At 40.4% G+C, this 18,962-nt stretch overlaps 1 non-coding gene across 1 annotated transcript; it reads right to left on the reverse strand.

Annotated features, from left to right (window-relative positions):
- Positions 1-3,257: 3,257 nt before the first annotated feature.
- On the reverse strand, positions 3,258-3,365 carry LOC132176777 (small nucleolar RNA R71). The gene has a single exon (XR_009439634.1). It is a non-coding gene; the product is annotated as a small nucleolar RNA R71 (small nucleolar RNA).
- Positions 3,366-18,962: the final 15,597 nt, after the last annotated feature.

Below are 18,962 nucleotides of genomic sequence, written 5' to 3' on the forward strand. Positions count from 1 at the left end.
ATATTTATATTTTAGCCCTTAAACTTATATTTGTTAATTCCTTGGTATTGTTAGTTTGTGCTATTTTACTTCCTCTTTGTATTTTCTATGTTTTATAGGTTTTTTTAACAAAAAAAAAAAAGGTTTCCGGAAAAGTTCCAAACTTAAAGGGAAAATTGGGAAGACCTAGAAGATATAATTAAGCTTAACCAATCATAATATGATGTGCTTAAGTTTAATCAAATAAAGGAAATAATTAAATCGGAATTTCTCAAATTGGTGTCAAAATTGGATTAGATTCAAATTTGGATTCTGCACACATCTCGGTATTTGGACCATAACTTTTATCTCAAATATCCGATTGAGGTGATTCAAGCGGCATTGAAAAACTAACTCAAAATTCTACAAATTATTATGAAATAGTATTTTCCTAATTCAGAGCGCCGCTATGCCAAAATCACCCCACAAGATAGGAACGTAATTCTGGACGAATCCTATTCCGATTTGGACTTAGGTTTTCTTTATCCTAATTGGACTAGGACTTAAATCTCCGAATTTCCTAGGATTACTAGGGCTTCTAGGACTCTCCTAAGCCCTATAAATAGACCTCCAAGCCTCACAACTCAATACACAATTTGAAGGAAACAACTTTGGGGAGAGGAATTGGAGGCTACTTCTAGGAGCGGTTTTCGGTTCTTTCTTTCCCTTTTCCTTTTCTTTTATTTTAATTATGTATAACTAACTCTTTAGGAGGGCTAGATTGAAACCCTAATTATTTTTATTTAATATTTCAATATTGGCGCCTTTGTGATAATCATATTGTCTTGCTTAACTTGATTAATTCCTATTTTCTTGAATTCCTAATATGTATGTGATTGGCCATTATATGCATGTGGTATGAATTAGTTAATTAAATCAATTTGGATGATCAAGTCTTGGGTTTAATAAGAGTAACAAAAGAAATCCACACCGGGTTCTTGGGTTAATCAACATGGGGAACCGAGAATAGACACTCACGCCCTAGGCCTCATGTGTTTGTCGATATCCATAGATTTATGCTTTCTTAAAGAACAACTTAGTAGATACCCAAGCTAAATTGCTATGTGCTAAAATATTCATATTTTAGCCCTTAACTTACATTTGTTAAACCTTTAGTTTCGGATAATTTATGCCATTTTAGTTCTTTTATAAGTTTTCTTTGTTTTTGTAGGTTCTTGAAAGAAAAGGAAGCAATCTCAGAAGTTTCGGGCTTAAAGAGCGGTTTTGAAGAAAATTGGAGGATTTGGTAGTGCGATCGATCGCAGGGGAGCTACAATCGAGTGCACTACAGGCAAAGACCACGAGCGCAAGGTACCCACAATCGAGTGCCCAGCACAAGAGGATCGATCACACACAGGCTGTGATCGAGTGCACCCGTGCGTGATGAGCAAGTCAGCCGCCAGCCTCGATATGTAAAGTGTGATTTCTTGGGTTTTGTAACTTTGTGCAAACTAAGGCTCAAACCCTACAATTTTTAGGGTTTCTAGAGTACTTAGGCTTATAAATAGACCCTTAAACCTCTAGAATAGACACACAATTTCTAAGGAGAAGAATTGGAGCTCTTCAAGTTCAAGTTTCGAGTTTATTATTTTCCTTTCTTTTTATTTTATGAAGATGTTTAACATCAAATTCATGTGTAACTAATTTATTTAGTAGGATAGATTGAAGCACTAGTTATGTTTAGTTAATATTCAATATTGGCGCCTTTGTGATGATCATGTTGTGATATTTAACTTGATTAATTCCCGCTTTCATGAATTCCTCATATGTGTTTGCCTGATCAACATATGCATGTGGTATGGACTAGTTAGTTAAATCAATTTGGATGACTGAGTCCTGGGTTTAATAAAAGTAACAAAAAAAATCCACACCGGATTCTTGGGTTAATCAACATAGGGAACCGGAAGTATACACCCTTGCCCTAGGCCTCATGTGTTTGTCAATTTCCACAGAGTTATGCTTTCTTAAAGAACAACTTAGTATACACCCATGCTAAATCCTTTAAGAAAGAAAAGAGTTAGAATATACACCCATGCCTAACTCGTTGCTTAGGGAAATCTATAGCTTAAGGAGTATACACCCATGCCCATAGGTTGACAAACATTAGATATACATAACATGATCAAAACATTGGCATACTGTTATATTATCTAAATATAATTAGTGGTGGATATCGAAGCCCTACCTTTTTATTATTGTCAACTCAAAATCAATCTTTGTTTTATTTTACTTTTGAAATATATTTTAAGCAAAATTTAGCAATCCTCGTGGGAATGATCCCGTACTTGCATCATATACTACTATGTTGACCTTGTGCACTTGTGGGTAAAACGTACAATTATTTTCCTATTAATTTAGGTAGATATTTGCACAACAAGCTTTTGGCACCGTTGCCGGAAATTGCAGCAAATTTTGTTTAGAATTATTTTCATTTATCTTTGTTATTTTAGTGATAATTTTCAATTTTCAATTTTGTTTTTATCAAAAAATAAAAAATATTTTCCATTTTTCTTAATTTTCCTGTTTTCTGTTTTGTTTCAATTTTGCAGCACCAGCATTATGTTATTGCGATCAAGTGGAGGCCAAGTGCGATCGAGTGTATTGCGATTGAGCCCATTAACCTGCGATCGAGCGTAGTTCCAGGGAGCATCCGGACAAGCAGCACTGAAGCTGCTTTGACCTACAGGGGCAATTCAATTTATGCAGGGTCGTCGATCTCAAGATTCAACCATCATTCCACTCAATCCCGAAATTGAGCGAACAATTCAACAAAGGCCTAGAGACAAAGAAGAAAAGGAAGAAGTTGAGGAAACAATGGAAGATTTGCAAGAGAACCCACCAATAGTGCCAAGACCACTAAAGGCAAATCCACCACCGGTTCCCAGACCGATGAAACAGGCTTTCATCCTAATGAACCTCAATGAACCATCATGCATAGCCTATCAACCAGAATTGGAAGGCAATTATTATATTTCTCCTCAGATACTCAATGCATTGACACACTTCAAGGGCATAGCTACTGAGGATCCTAACTTGCATCTTAAGGAGTTCTTTGATTTATGCAAGCTGTAGCACATCTAAGGCCTAACTCCGGAGAGACTCAGGTTTGTCCTCTTTCCCTTTTCTTTGAAAGATAATCCTAAACTGTGGTATAATTCTTTGCTTGCATATTCCATCCATACCTGGGAGGAATTAGGCACCAAGTTCCTAAAGAAGTTCTTCCCAGCTCAAAAGACTAGACAATTTAAAAGGGAACTTCAAATGTTTCAATAAAGAGATGGAGATCTTTTCTTTGAGGCATGGGACCACTTCAATGCATTGCTCCTAAAGTGCCCACATCACAATATCCCTCAAGATGATCAGGTACAAATTTTTTATGAAGGGTTAGATGACACTAATGGAAAAGAGTAGTGAGGAAGCCATGGAGCTCTTCGAAAGACTAAGTGAGCATTTCCAACAATTTTGTTCAAGAGGAAGGCGAGGAGTAAAAGGTAAAGGCGTGTATGAAGTGAACCTCAATGGTGGATCTCCAAATCAGATGGCTACTGTGGAAAGAAAGCTGGATATGATTGTCAAAGCCATGACTGCTCAGAACATCTCACCTATTCAACAGGACACACAAATCCAGGTATGTGCTATATGTTTTCATTTTGATCACACTACTGAGACGTGTCCTTTATCTCCATATGCAGATCAAGAAGAGGCAAATTATGTGGGACAAAACCATTACCCCCTCAAGAACAATCCATACTCCAACACGTACAATCCAGGGTGGTGCAACCACTCCAATTTCTCATGGAGTAACAATTGGAATGCTCTAAACCCTCAAGGACAGCAGAGGAGTCCCCAACAAGCAGTCTTACCAGTTCAAGAGCCAAAGAAGAATGACCTGGGGAGTATTGTACATCAATTTGTCATTGCGCAACAACAAACCAATGCCAAGCATGACTAGTCCATTCAAAGAACCAAGCAAGCTATCCAAAGATTGGAAGTACAAATGGGACAAATGGCAAAGGAACTGAGTGAAAGGAAGCAGGGTGAATTTCCATCCCAAACAATACCCAATCCAGAGGGTCACCAGCAGTTGAAAGCAGTCATAATTCTCAGAAATGGCAAGGTCATAGGAACTGAAGAGACACCTCAAGCATCCCCAGATGAAGCCTCAACTTCTAAGGTAAGTAAAATGGAGAAGGTGAATGCACCACCCTTCCTTCAAAGGTTAGTAAAGCCAAAGAAAGAAAAACAACTCATTGATATTTTTGAAACCTCGAGGAAAGTGGAGATTAGCATTCCTTTATTAGATGCAATCAAACAGATTCCTTCATATGCTAAATTTTTAAAGGATTGTTGTACTAATAAAAGGAAGTTTCAGGAGCATGAGACAATGGCCTTAACAGAGGAGGTAAGTGCAGTTTTGTTAAGAAAATTACCACCAAAGCTAATAGATCCAAGTAATTTTACCATTCCTTGCAGGATAGGAGACCATCTGTTTGAGCATGCATTGCTGGATCTAGGCGTAGGGGTTAATTTGCTGCCTTACACTGTATATGAAAAGCTAGATTTGGGGGAGCTTCAACCAACTTCGATCACCTTACAATTGGCAGACAGAAGCATCGAAAGACCAAGAGGAATACTTGAGGATGTTTTGGTAAAGGTAGCTACATTTATTTAACCTGCTGATTTTATTGTGTTGGATGTGGAAGAATCCCCTATGCCATCACCTATACCTATTATCTTAGGAAGACCCTTTATGAGAACTGTTGATACTATAATAGGTGTGAAAAAGGGTACCGTAAGTATGAAGGTGAATGGTGAGACAATAGAGTTCAAAATATTCGATGCATTGAAATTACCCCATGATGATTTAGAGTGTTTTGATGTTTGTATGATCCAAGGTCGTAGTGAGCCATTTTGCAGAACCAACATAATGATCCATTGAAGGCCACCCTCACTCATAAGTTCAAAAGGCAAAACATTAGGCCAATCTACGAAGATGTTACTGAGGACATCATTGAAGCAGAGCACCCCGTTGGAACCTTTCCACCATATCCAAGTGCTAAGAGGAACTTGCAGGTACAAGAACTGGATGAATTGAGGTATGAAGCAAATGAGGATACCAAGCTCCACAAGATTAGACCCATGGCTTATCATCATAAGAAGCGTGTCAAGAAGGAGTTCTATATGGCACAGAAATCGCTAACCTATAAAGTAAGTCATGTCCTTGCACCACCAAGTGCACTTGAGCCACAGTCAATGGAGTTCAACTGCCTCTCCCCAAACTAGTAGCACTGAAGCTACTAGTAGAAGCATTTGAGCAGTCCAGGAGCTCAAGTGCATCTAGTCAGCAGTGGTACTGAGGCCACTAAAGGCGGTACACTTCTCTATCTCTTAATTTCATTTCCATTGGGTCAATTTCTTTACTTTACATAATTTTCTATAATACTTTTAGTGTTCTTACTTATCTTTTGTGTTTTCTTTTTATTTCAGAAAGTTACTGTACATTTTGCATTTTTATATTCAAAAAAAAAATTACATTCTGTCACTGCGATCGACCGCAACCTACATGCAATCGAGCGCAGTTCTCAACTTTTGGTTACGTTACATTCTGCCAGTGCGATCAAGCGCACATCACCCACACACGCACACCACTACTCGAGTGCGATCGAGCGCACCTTGCATGCGATCGAGCTCACTCAGGCAGAAGGCCATGTGACCTATTTTAGGTCACTTTCCCCCATTCCCCCCATCATTTTCTTCCCTGTGCCGTATGCCCACCTACACTCTCACTTCACTCAACCAGCACACCACCGCTCTCCATTTACTTCCATCGACCACCACTCACCACTACTGCACCCCCACAACACACCGCACTCTCCGGTCACCACTTTCCACCACACGACACACACAACCATTTCCTCCTTCACATATCACCACACCAACTTGGCTTCCCCCCCCCCCCCCCCTCAACCTCCATTTTTTTTTCTTCATAATTTTAGCAAATTGTGGGTGTTTTTCCACCCACATTTGCTCCTGTGCTTGGATTTACCTTATTTTGCAGGGGGTTTGGGCAGTCGTTGCTGTGCTTTTGAAAACTTGGTTGTCCCATTACACACCAAGTGTTCGACAGAATTCCCGAACCAAGCTCACCATGCCGAAAACTCAAGCTTCATCCTCTTGGGGCTCTGATTCCCAAGCCATTTCCTCCCCACCCACTTTTGAGGAGTGGGAGCTGCTGTTTGAAGCAGTTTTTGCCATCCGAGAAGATTTCCAACACCTTGAGGCTACTAATGGGCGGTCGCAGAGTTCAAGTGTCGGGGGCTCAAGAAGCTATTCAAGCCGGTCACCTCCACTATAGACAAAAAATTGGTGACCGAGTTCTATGCACAATTGTCTCATGATTGCAATAGGATGGCTACCCTATCTTCCACAGTGCATGGCCGAGCTATTGAAGTGACAAAGGCTGACATTGCCGCTGCACTCCAATGCAATGATGAGCACCCTCTAGAAGAAGCGCAGCTTGCAGAGCAACCTCCCAGATTTTATGTGGCGGAGATTATTGAAGACATGTGTCAAGGGCAATATGCTAACACACACCATAATGTCGGAAGCTGGTCCAAGCTACCTCCCCAGCTCTGGTTTGTGGACTCTATTTTGCACCGCAATGCCTTTCCCCATGTTGTTACAAATATCTACCTAAACTAATAGGCAAATAATTGTATGTTTTACCCGCAAGTGCACGAGGTCAACATAGTAGTATATGAAACAAGTACAGGGTCATTTCCATAAGGATTACTAAATTTTGCTTAAAATAAATTCGAAAAATAAAACAAAACAAAGATTGAATTTTGATTTGATAATAATAAAAAGGTAGGGCTTTGATATCCACCACTAACTATATTTAGATAATATATCAATATGCCAATGTTTTGATCATGTCATGCATACTTCATGTTTGTCAACTTAAGGGCATGGGTGTCTACTCTAATTCTTTTCTTTCTTAAAGGATTTAGCAAGGGTGTCTACTAAGTTGTTCTTTAAGAAAGCATGAATTTTGTGAAAATCGACAAGCACATGGGGCCTAGGGCATGGGTGTCTACTCCCGGTTCCCCATGTTGATTAACCCAAGAACCCGGTGTGGATTTCTTTTGTTACTTTTATTAAACCCAGGATTCGGTCATCCAAATTGATTTAACTAACTAGTCCATACCACATACATATGTTGATCATGCACACACATATGAGGAATTCATGAAAATAGGAATTAATCAAGTTAACTATCACAACATGATCATCACAAAGGCACCAATATTGAATATAAACTAAACATAACTAGGGCTTCAATCTAGCCCTACTAAATAAATTAGTTACACATAAGTTTGATGCAAAACATCTTCATAAAATAAAAGAAAGGAAAAGAATAAACCTGAAACTTGAACTTGAAGAGCTCCAATTCATCTCCTTGGAAATTGTGCCTATTTTAGATGCTTAAGGATCTATTTATAAGCCTTAGAAATACTCTTAATAACCCTAAAAATCATAGGGTTCGAGCCCTAGTTCAAACTAAGTTACAAAACCCTAAAAATTGTACTTTCCATATCAAGGTTGGCGGCTGACTTAAACATCACGCACGGGTGCACTTGATTGCAGCTCGTGTACGCTCGATCGCAGCTTCCCTACAATCGATCGCACTACCAGAGCCTCCAAAATTTCCCAAAATAGCTCTTTTGTGCTCAAGACTTCCGAAATTGCTTCCTTTCCTTCCAAGGACCTACAAAAACAAGTAAAACACATAAAAGAACTAAAATGACATAAATTAACCAAACTAAAGGATTAACACATGTAAGTTAAGGGCTAAAAATATGAATATTTTAATACTTAACACACCCCCAAACTTACATATTGCTAGTCCTTTAGCAATACAAAACTAAAAACTAAATGGAAAACTTAAAACATAAAGATAAATCCATCTTTCGTGGGATGTACAATTGCATTTAGCATATGTAACAAGCCTTTTTAACCTCTAGAAATTCCCTAGAGGATGAGTGGAGTCTTGTGAGGGTTTTCCAGGACTGTTACCCACAAACATCATGCATAGTTCATGTTATCCCCAAAAAATTAAAGTATCACTTCAACATCATGATTTTCATTCATTAATAAGCTTAAAATAATGAACTCCATCTTCACAATGAATTGGAATCTCAAAGTTCAATTACTTACAAAGGACATGCTAAAACATCACAAGTTTGAAAATAGTGTTAAGTGAACTAGCACAAAATTATGAGGCTTCCAAGTATTTCCAATGTGCAATGTCTCCATATCTCAAAGTTCACTGAAATCCTTATTAGAATGAACAACAATGGCATATTTCTTTTTTTCCTTCTTTTTTTTTTTTTTTTTGGTCAGGTTGTGCAATGTTTGGTTCCCTTAAGCTTTCTAATTGACCCATGTATCGAGTGTTAAGTCAATGACTCCCAAACCAGATAGTTTTAGGGCATTAGGTGTAAAACACCCCTAAGGACCTACTAACTCAAGTAAAAAAGGCTACAAAACCAAACTAACCATGACATTAACCAAATCAAAATCTTTCACCTTTTGACATGAACACTCAATGCTTTGAGGCAAGAGGTCCAGTTACTTAGTGAAAAGCTTATCAATGATTATTATTATTTTTTTATCAAAAATATATATGTTAAAGTATCCATCTAATAAATTATCCAGTTTCATCCAAGAAATAGAAACACATACACCAGACTTCATGTCATACCTCACAAATTATGTGTTAATGTGCTTGTGTGATCAGATCAAACATGTGATTTCTCAACTATCCTAAGTAAGTAACCAACTAACAAATTCTCTCGTCAGATCATATGTTCATAATTTTAAGCTCGCTGATGAATTCAAGCCACAATTCTTTCAGATTAACCAAATTTTTATGGTAAACATGAACATGCATAATTTTTTTCTTTTTCATAAACAATAAAAATAAAAATAAAACAGAACTAGGACAAAGTGTGTGTAAAGTGTCTCCCATACCCCTAAACTTGAATTACACATTGCCCCCAATGTGTCTATAACATGGAAAGAATTTACCCGGGAGATGGACAAACTATTTGGAATAGTATGGCTCATAGCATACCCCCAAACTTGAATGGAAGCACACTTGTCCCTACAAAACACTAAAGTAACCAAGGAAAATAAAAACAAAATAAAAATAAAAACACAAGAAAATAAAACAAACAAACAAAATAAAAAGGATATGATGTGGGGTGCCTCCCATGAGCGCTAAGTTTAACGTCTTCAGCCAGACTGTGGAACTTTAAACTTGAAGTACCAGTCTTTTCTTCTCTTGCACCAAAGGAAATAAATCTTTTCTATTGCAAGGTGATTCCAAATGTCTATAGATCGGGGAGGACCACTTTGAGTTTTCTCAAACAGTTTCTCATCCAGTGGGGAATCATGAACTGGAATAAAGTAGGAAGAAAACTTAGGGAGCTTCTCTATCTTGATGTCCTCAATTTGCTCATGTGGTAGCTCAAATAGACTTCTCTCTTAGCCTCTTGGTGTTTCATGAATAAGAGCTAATGGTGAAAAAATCTTAGTGCTTTCTTCTCTTTCCAGACGTGGCTCCTGTGGAACTTCGGTTTGCTCCTCCTTCCCCTCTTCCACTTGATTTTCAGCCACCTCTTCACTCCTCAACGTGACAGCTTGCTCATGATAGTAGGTGCACTCTTCCTCCATGTAGTGCTCATTAGGATTGGCCACCAACTGACTTTGACACACTTCTTCTTTGAGGATGTCTGATATTTACTTGAGATGAGCCTCTATCCTTTCAAATGATTGCATGCGGGAGTTCTCCCTTCTTTCAAATGATCGATTTCTTTCCTCCATTTGGCTAAGATAAGCAGAGATTATTTCTTCTGAGCTAGCATGCGCTTCTTCTAAGGCAGGACTCACTTCTTCTAAGGCAGACCTTTTTGGAGGAGGTGGTTCTTCTTGGTATTGTTGAGGCCAATCGATGGGAGATGGCTCCTCTTCTTGAGCTTCTATCTTGAAAATGGATAGCTACAAACTGGGGCTAAGACAGGAATAGGAATTGTTGATGCAGTTTCCAGCATGGTGAATCCAAGGGGATCTGACTCTTCGAGTTGTGCCTCTCATGAGTAATCTTTCTGTAAGTCTTGTGGCAAATCTACAAAATGAAGCACACATTAAGAGGTTGTGCCAGGTGTTCGCTGGTGGTTCCTCCTCCAATGCTTAAGTCAGTATGTGTATAAGTCTAGTATGCGAATTCGTGGTCCTTCAAACCTTCGGAATGAGGCCTTTTATAGTTGGGCATGCGGAGGTGGTTATGATGGCCAGGCGGAAGATTCGGGATCTGGTCATAACGGCAGGAAGTGTTAATGCTCGCGCTCCTTCTCTTTATGACTAATAGGAGTCTGTTACGTACATTGATCCGATGATTGCATGTACCTGTGAGGCGGCTTTAAGAGCAGGATCATAACCGTCCCGACTATCTTGCCTGGCGTGGGTTGCCTATGTATTCAGACGTTAACTGCGGGAGGTTCATAGTAATCCTATGCTCGGGTTTTGGCTATCCGGGAACGCATGGGATGACGTCATATTCACTGTTTTGCATCGGGCGCCTTGGGTGGGCTCAGCTTTCTTAGGCTCATGGGCCCTTGGCTTGTGGGTTTGGGATGATCCGTGGGTTCAGGCGCCGGGTTTATGTGTAATAGTTACCCACCGAATTCCTTCTGCCGAGACTTCAAGAGGAGAGAATTCAAACCTTTGAGCTTCTGTTGGTTGGACTGTTCAAGTGTCTTTCCATGCCCGGTTCCCTATAACTGTTTTTCTTGGTGTCTTAACCATTTATGGAACTTGACATTCGCATGTCCCGGATATTCCGAGATTTATTGCAATCTTTATGGTTTTCAAATCTTTTGTCCTTATTCACATGAATGTGCCGTTGCTTGTCCATGTGTTCTACTAGACGTGATTCAAAAGCTGACGAAACGAATTTTGATGCGTGAATCGGTGCTTATGGTTGCATTTTTCAAAGGGAGAGTTGGCTCAAGTCTCTTCAGTTCAAGCGTGACTGAAGGCTCATCATGTTCTTGACTTAAATGCCTTGCACCTTGTCCGAGTTATCTTCCCTATAAAGGTTTCGCCACCGATCTTTGTTGTTCAAGCCTTCTAGATTTCCCTCTGTTTTCCAAATCTTAGAGCATTTGATTTTTCTAGTTGTCATGTCTTCTTAGAAGCTTCCAAATTAGGTTGACTAAATTGCTGATGAGCAACCATCAGAGATTCCTTTGGTTCATCATTCTGGCAGCTCTTCAGCCAGGGTGCGTCCGATCGGCGAAAGGTCTCCTTCATCTTTGCGTTTAGATTTTGCGTGCTAGCAAAGATCTACTTCTCGGTGGAGGATAAGAGGGTGCTCCGTCATAACTATGACATACCCTCATCAGTTTCGCTGCAATTTTCGGATGGCTCAACTAGAATGGTTGGAGGTCCCCGGGAAATCTGCGTTCATGAAGGTATGTTCATGGCAAGAGTTCGTCTGCCCTTCTCTCCTATAGTGAGAGAAATGTTGTCCTTCTTGAGGGTAGCTCCTACACAACTTATGCCGAACGGCTGGCGCTATTTCATGGCCACCCTTCTGTTGTGGCCTTTTGTGTTCCCAGGGAAGATCCTGTCGATCCCCAAATTTTTTAATATATTTGGGCCCCATTTTTACCCTACTTTTGAGACGGTCACCTTTATGGTTTGCTACAAGAACTAGTTTATCGAGCTCAGGAAAAATTTCTCCAACACTAAGTAGTGGGCGAAGCAATTTTTTTACATATCCGAGGCTTGGGAGGCGTCGGCGTCCGAGGTTTTACCCGTTCAACATTCTGTTCCCTGGAGTCGGGAATCTTTCGAGAAGGCTGTAAGTGTTTTTAGTTTTTCCTCTTTTTCCTTTATCCTTCCTCATACGTTCTTACTTCCCTTTCTACTGCAGGGAAAGAGTGTACTGTATTGAGCCCGAAGCAACAAGGCCATGTTAACCACATCTTGGAGTTCTCTCAGCACCCCAAGAATGCAAATCGGATACTTTTTGGTAGCATTGTTAATGACTTCGCTCTTCAGGAGTTCTTGGGGTACCAGATTCCGGAGGGTAAAGTTGTCTAGGATCGTCAGGGGAACCCTAAGAGATCCAACTCAGCTGGTGACAAGGTGGTTTCAAAGTCACCTGCTCGGGCTCCGAGCAAGAAGAGTCGAACACACAAGAATGTCTCCTCTTCAGGGAAGTTGTCTGTGAATGTGACATCTGCTTCAAAGGAATTGCTTCCAGCCTCCAAGCCGTTGGGTTCCCATGGTCAGGGCCAGGTTTCGTTGGATCCCTGGTCTGCGACAGACCCGCCGATATTGAAGAGGAAGGTTGATAGGAGTAAGGCGCCCCTAGAACCGCTTTCAAAGAAAGGACGGGCGGACAAGTCACGGGACCTCCTAGATGTATTGTCCTCCATTTGGTCTGATTCTATGCCGATAACTTTTGGTCCTCCCTGTGGTTCGAGCGAGGCGTTGGAGCCTATTCTTGCAATGGAGGCTGCTCCCCTCCACATAGTGACTTTGGAAGTGCAACCTCGAGAATCGAGCGAACCAATGGCCACTCGTCATAAGACTCATACTACCTCCTTCTGAGGATAGGCCGGTTGACCCACCGGTTGGGCGTTCCGATCAGCCTCTTGTATACCAAGGGCAGCCAATCAGGGGACATTTCGGGAGGTGTTCTTCGATTATTAGGTTTTGGCCTCACGTTTGGTAGGAAACCCTTTGTCGGCAGTTACCAGGTTGCTTCCAGTAGACTATACTTAAGGGGAGGGTCAGCTTACTCTAGAGATGTTCGTGGACAAGTTGGTCCATTTTCACTATGCAGTAAGTTTTCTCTCTTTTTTTTTTTTTTTTTTAAATGCCTTTACTGTTTCTGACACGATTTCTCTTCCTGTAGTGCTCCACTCTTATCATGAGTTGGTACGAGGAGTTTTAGGAGGGTCAGCAAGAGTACGCTGACGAAAGGGTTGAGTTGCGGGGCTTAGTTCAGAAGCTAAGCCAGAAGCAAGGGGCCTCTAGCTCTCAAGATCCCAGTTTCAAGGTGGAAAATCTCTGCCATCTGCTAGCAAGGAAGGAGGATGAGCTTTTAGCGATCCAACATGGGCTCAGTGAATTGAAGTTGGCTAAAGCTCATCTTTCGTCGCACCTTGTTGTTACCGAGCGAGATGGTTGGGAGCTGATGAGCCAGGTTACGAAGGTGGAGTCTGCTGCCAGGTTGGTTGCAGAGAATGCGAAGATCGATGAGGGGCTTTCTGAGGTTCGGGTTTTTGAGGAGGGTTTTCGGAAACTTTCTGAGACGCTTGAGGCTCAAATATCTCAGTCAGAAGATGCCCATGAGAAGCTTGTAAATGATTTGGAGGCGTCCAGATCCAGGTGCGATCGATTTCGCCAAGGGTACCACTATTGGAAAGCTAAAGCAGTTCGTTATCTTGCAGAGTTGTCATTTGTTCCTTGGCTCCGAGACCTGTTTTGGGCCTGCTAATTCCATTGGGGTTTTAAGAATCACCGAGACCTCATTATCTGCAGAGATCATTTTGGCATCGGCCCTGCTACAGTGGAGTCGAATTTCTTAAAGGTGCTAGTTGCCGCTGTTGACGAAATGGTTGACGCAGGCCTGGAGTTGATTCCTGATGCCCCAGAAGTTAATGTGCATGGGTTTCGCCCGGAAGCGAATCTACCCCCCGAGCCTTTTGGTCCCGAGATTCTTATAGATGACGATACCGATGAATCCCGTACTTAAAACATTTTTTTTTTAATAAGGATTTTTGTTTTTATTTTTTGAACTGCTGTTGGTCTTCTTGGTATTTTTTGGTGGACATTTTTTGGATGCTTTGAATGCATGTCTGGATTTCTTTTGATCTTCCGATTCCGTGTACCCTTAAATGCCTTTGTTGTTGCATTTTGTGGTCGGGTGTCCTACCCCCCATGGCCGAGGACTGGAATGTATTGCGATTCTTGGTCATTAAATATTGCACTAGTCTGTTGGCATCCGTTGTTTCAGGTTTCTGAGCTCATCATCATTATAGGCACGGTCTCCGATGGTGGGACACGTGGTGTGTCACTGTTTGAGTTTCCTAGGTGACTCTGCACGGGATATATCCTTGCATTTAAGGGTGACCTTACATTTTTCCAGGGTTTATGCACTATAAATATCCCCTAGGGTTGAAAGAATTCTTCACTCGATTGACTGTGTTTTTTTTTACTTCTATCTTCATGGCTTCCGTTCACTCATCTGGGAGTTTGACGAAGACAGAGTCATCGGCTGCTTTTGCCTCCCCTTTGTTTTCTGGAGGCGTGTCATCTTCATCCCACCCATCGACTGAATGGCCTCATTCTCGCGTTCCTGGCGATTTCGAGGTAGAAATTGCCAAACTACGCTTGCTGTTGGAGGCACGGGAGTGAAGCAATAGTAAAACAAACTTAAGATCAAAAACTTGTCGTGCAAATTTATTTAACTCGCAAGTGCACGAATCGATTGTAGTTTAATGGATTGCAAGTGCGAGGTCGATCCCACAGAGAATTGTATTTTTGAAAGAGCAATTTATTTCTAAACTAATTAAATCCTAATCTAGTTCCAAAAGGGTTTTGATTTTTGAGTTTTGAAAATTAAAGGATAAACATAAACTAAATAAAATAAGTAAATCTAAGGATAAAGGTACTAAGGTTTGGGAATTCACACTCACCAAATCATAACAACATACTTTATGTTCATCAATATTAATCCGAAGTTCTCACAAATTAAATCATAGATATGTTTTACTATACTTCAAAGAATTAATCAAAACCATCTCATGTATCCATTCATTGACCAAATCACAAAAGGAATCCAAATTAAATTGAAACACCAGATGTATCCGTAGAACAAATCACAAGGGATATCCAATTTTTATGAGTTAAAAGCCAAGCAATCAATCATATGAAATTATCTCAAATCATCAAATGTATCCTTGAATCACAAGAGATATCCAAGAATCACTCCATACAATTGATTAGAAGTAAAACAATTGAAATATAAAACCCAATAAAATCAGAATAATAAAAACTTACATAAAAGTATTGATGTTCTTCATCGGTGAGGCTTTATCCCCAACCTTAGTTGGGAATTTAGCTCCACATAAAAATAAAATCTAAACCTAAATCTAAACCTAAAGAAAAACTAAATAAAAGAATTTTGCTCTCTGGTATTGTGTATATTTTCTTGAATGCAAAGAAGTCTATTTATAAGCTTAGGGAAGTCCTAGAAGCCCAAGTAAACTTAGATAATTCGGAGGTCTGTCTCCCAGTCAAAATAGAAGTCTGAAATCGGAATAGGATTCGTCCAGATTTGTGTCCTTTAATTGCGGGGCGATTTTGACATAGTAACTGTACGAATTACGAAAATCCTATTTCACAACAAATTGTAGTATTTTGAGCTAGCTTTCCAATGCCGTTTGAATCACTTCAATCCGATATTTGAAAGGAGAGTTATGGTCAAAATACTAAGATATGTGCAGAATCTGAATTTGAATCCGATCCAAAATCTTATTCAATCTGAACTTGAATCTGATTTAACCTTTTCTTGGATTTGGTTAGACTTAACCACACAATCTAGGTCTTCTCAAAGTATGCTTTCTTCCAAACTTCGCATTTTTCCCTTTAAAGCTGCAGTTTTTCTTCAATGACCTACAAAACACTAAAAACACAAAACTAACACAAAATATTGAATAACGACACAGCTAAAGGATTAACTAATGTAAATAAAGGGGTCCAAATATGCAATATTTGGCACTTATCAGGGAGCAGTGTTTGGTGGATTGTTCCAACCAGTTGGCAAAGTTGACGGCCGACATCGAAGTGAAGGATTATCAGATAGCTTGGAAAGACCGGTAATTGGAGTCACAAGATCAACGGATTGCGGATCTCGAGGCTTATCTCGTTAATATTCACGAGAAAAGATGGGAGAAAGCCTCTAGTTTTTATTCTGCCACCTGGCTATTTTTGAAGGAGGAGGAGAAGTGCCGGAGAATTCATGGAAAATACCGGCTCTGGAAGGCTAGGGCTCTTGAGAAAGATTGCTCACCTAATGAGGATCACCATCAGTAGCCTTCGATATAAATGGCAATTGCCCTTCCATGACTTTAATTTTCTAAATTCCCGAACTAAGAACAATATGCCGAAAACTCGAGCTTCGTCCTCCCGAGGGTTTGATGCCTAAGCCACTTCTCCCCCGCCCATTTTTGAGGAGCGGGAGCTGCTATTTGAAACCACTTTTGCCATCCGAGAAGATTTCCAACACCTTGAGGTGACTTAATGGGTGGTTGTAGAGTTCAAGCGCCGGGGGCTAAAGAAGCTTTTCAAGCCGGTCACCTCCACTGCATACAGAAAATTGGTGACCGAGTTCTATGCCCACCTATCTCATGATTGCAAAAGGATGGCTGCCCTATCTTCCACAGTGCATGGCCAAGCAATTGAAGTGACAAGGGCTGACATTGCTGTTGCACTCCAATGCAATGATGAGAACCCTTCAAAAGAAACACAACTTGCAAAGCAACCGCCTTGATTCTATGTGGCAAAAATCATTGAAGATATGTGTCAAGGGCAATATGCCAACACTCACCATAATGCCGGCAGCCGGTCCAAGCTACCTCCACAGCTCTGGTTTGTGGACTCCATTTTGCTCCGCAATGCCTTACCCTTGGGGCACAAGACTCAAAGGCAGGACCAATTTCTCCAAACACTCTACGCCTTTCATAAAGATGCATGGTGTTCCATTCCTGATATCATCTGGAACCAAATTCACAAATTTTGAAATGGAGTGCATATCAGAGGAGCTGAGTCCACACACTCATAGGGGTTGCCCTTTCTACAATCACTTACATCCTCTAGAAGAACGGCATTAAGGGCACCACAGCGGATGTGCCTGTCACCACTACCCCCAACTTTGGCATTCACCAATGGAACAAAAGCTGCCCCCACATGCCCCGGGTACCTCAAGCACAAGCAGCTGGCGTGGAAGAGTTTGAGGCCGAGCCGATGGCAGCACAGTATCGCTTCATTAGTGAAGAAGTGACCAGCCTTCGAAGAGAGTTGGCTGATCAAAGAAGAGAGGCTCGGGAGGATAAAGTCTCGATGGACCGAAGACTAGCTGCCTTAGAAGAAGTGATGCGGTCAATTCTTAGCCGTTTGCCACCACCATCAGGAGCATCTTCTTTGGGACAGCGTTGAGAGGGGATCCACCGTTTGGCTGAAGACATTAAACTTAGCGCTCATGGGAGGCACCCCATAGTTTATCTTTTTATTTTGTGTGTTTCACTTAACCTTTTTGTTTATCTTTAGTTGTTTTGTTCTTTTTAGTTGTTTTCATTTTTTTTTTCCAGGGACGAGTGTGATACGATTCAAGTTTGGGGGTGTGCTATAAGCCATGCTCTTCTAGACAATGTTGTCCATCTCCTGGGTACATTCTTTCCTAGTTTTAGACACATTGGGGACAATGTGTCATTTAAGTTTGGGGGTATGGGAACACATGTTGTCTACACACACTTTGTCCCAGTTTCATGTTATTTGTTTTGTTTGTTTATTTGAAATAAAATAAAAAAATAAAAATATTTATGCTTGATCATGTTTGCCTTAAACTTTTTTGTTAATCTGAAAGAATTGTGGTTTGAATTCATTGGTGAGCTTAAAATTTTGAATACATGATCTATGAGAGAATTTGTTAGGTGGCTACTTGCCTAGGACAGTTGAGAAATCACATGTTTGATCTGATCTACACAAGCACATTGTTGTGCCATTGTTGTTCATTCTAATAGGCATTTCAGTGAACTTCTAGATGTGGAGACATTGCACATTGGAAATACTTGGAAGCCTCATAATTTTGTGTTAGTTCACTTTACACTGTTTTCAAACTTGTGATGTTTTAGCATGTCCTTTGTAAGTAATTGAACTTTGAGATTCCAATTCATTGTGAAGATGGAGTTCATCTTTTTTAAGCTTGCTGCTAATGAATGAAAATCATGATCTTGAAGTGATACTTTAATTTTTGGAATAATATGAACTGTGCATGATGTTTGTGGGTAACATTTTTAGAAAACCCTCACAAAACTTCACTCGTCCTCTAGGGAATTCCTAGGGGTTTAAAATACTTGTTGCATATGCTAAATGTAATCGTACATCCCATGAAAGATGGATTTATCTTTTGTTTTCTGTTTTTCCATTTAGACTTTAGTTTTGTATAGCTAAGGGACTAGCAATATGTAAGTTTGGGGGTGTGTTAAGCGCTAAAATATTCATATTTTTAGCGCTTTATTTACATGTGTTAATCCTTTAGTTTTAGTTAATTTATGCCATTTTAGTTCTTTTATGTGTTTTCCATGTTTTTGTAGGTCCTTGGAAGAAAATGAAGCAATTTTGGAAGTCTTGAGCATAAAGGAGCTATTTTGGGAAAATTGCAGGCTCTGGTAGTGCGATCCATCGCAGGGGAGCTGCAATTAAGCGCACTACAGGCGAAGACCACGAGCTCAAGGCACCTGCGATCGAACACCCAGTACAAGAGGATCGATTGCAGACCTGCAATCGATCACACATGGGCTGCGATCGAGTGCACCCGTGAGTGATGGGCAAGTCAGTCGCCAACCTTGATATGGAAAGTGCAATTTTTAGGGTTTTGTAACTTAGTGCGAACTAGGGCTCAAACCCTACGATTTTTATGGTTTCTAGAGTATTCCTAAGTCTTATAAATAGACCCTTAAACCTCTAGAACAGACACACAATTTTCAAAGAGAAGAATTGGAGCTCTTCAAGTTCAAGTTTTGGGTTTATTCTTTTCCTTTCTTTTTATTTTATGAAGATGTTTAATATCAAACTTATGTGTA

The sequence above is a fragment of the Corylus avellana genome, chromosome 3 (genome assembly GCF_965113065.1).
Source record: "Corylus avellana chromosome 3, dhCorAvel1.hap1.2, whole genome shotgun sequence".
In the NCBI taxonomy this organism is placed as follows: Eukaryota; Viridiplantae; Streptophyta; class Magnoliopsida; order Fagales; family Betulaceae; genus Corylus; species Corylus avellana.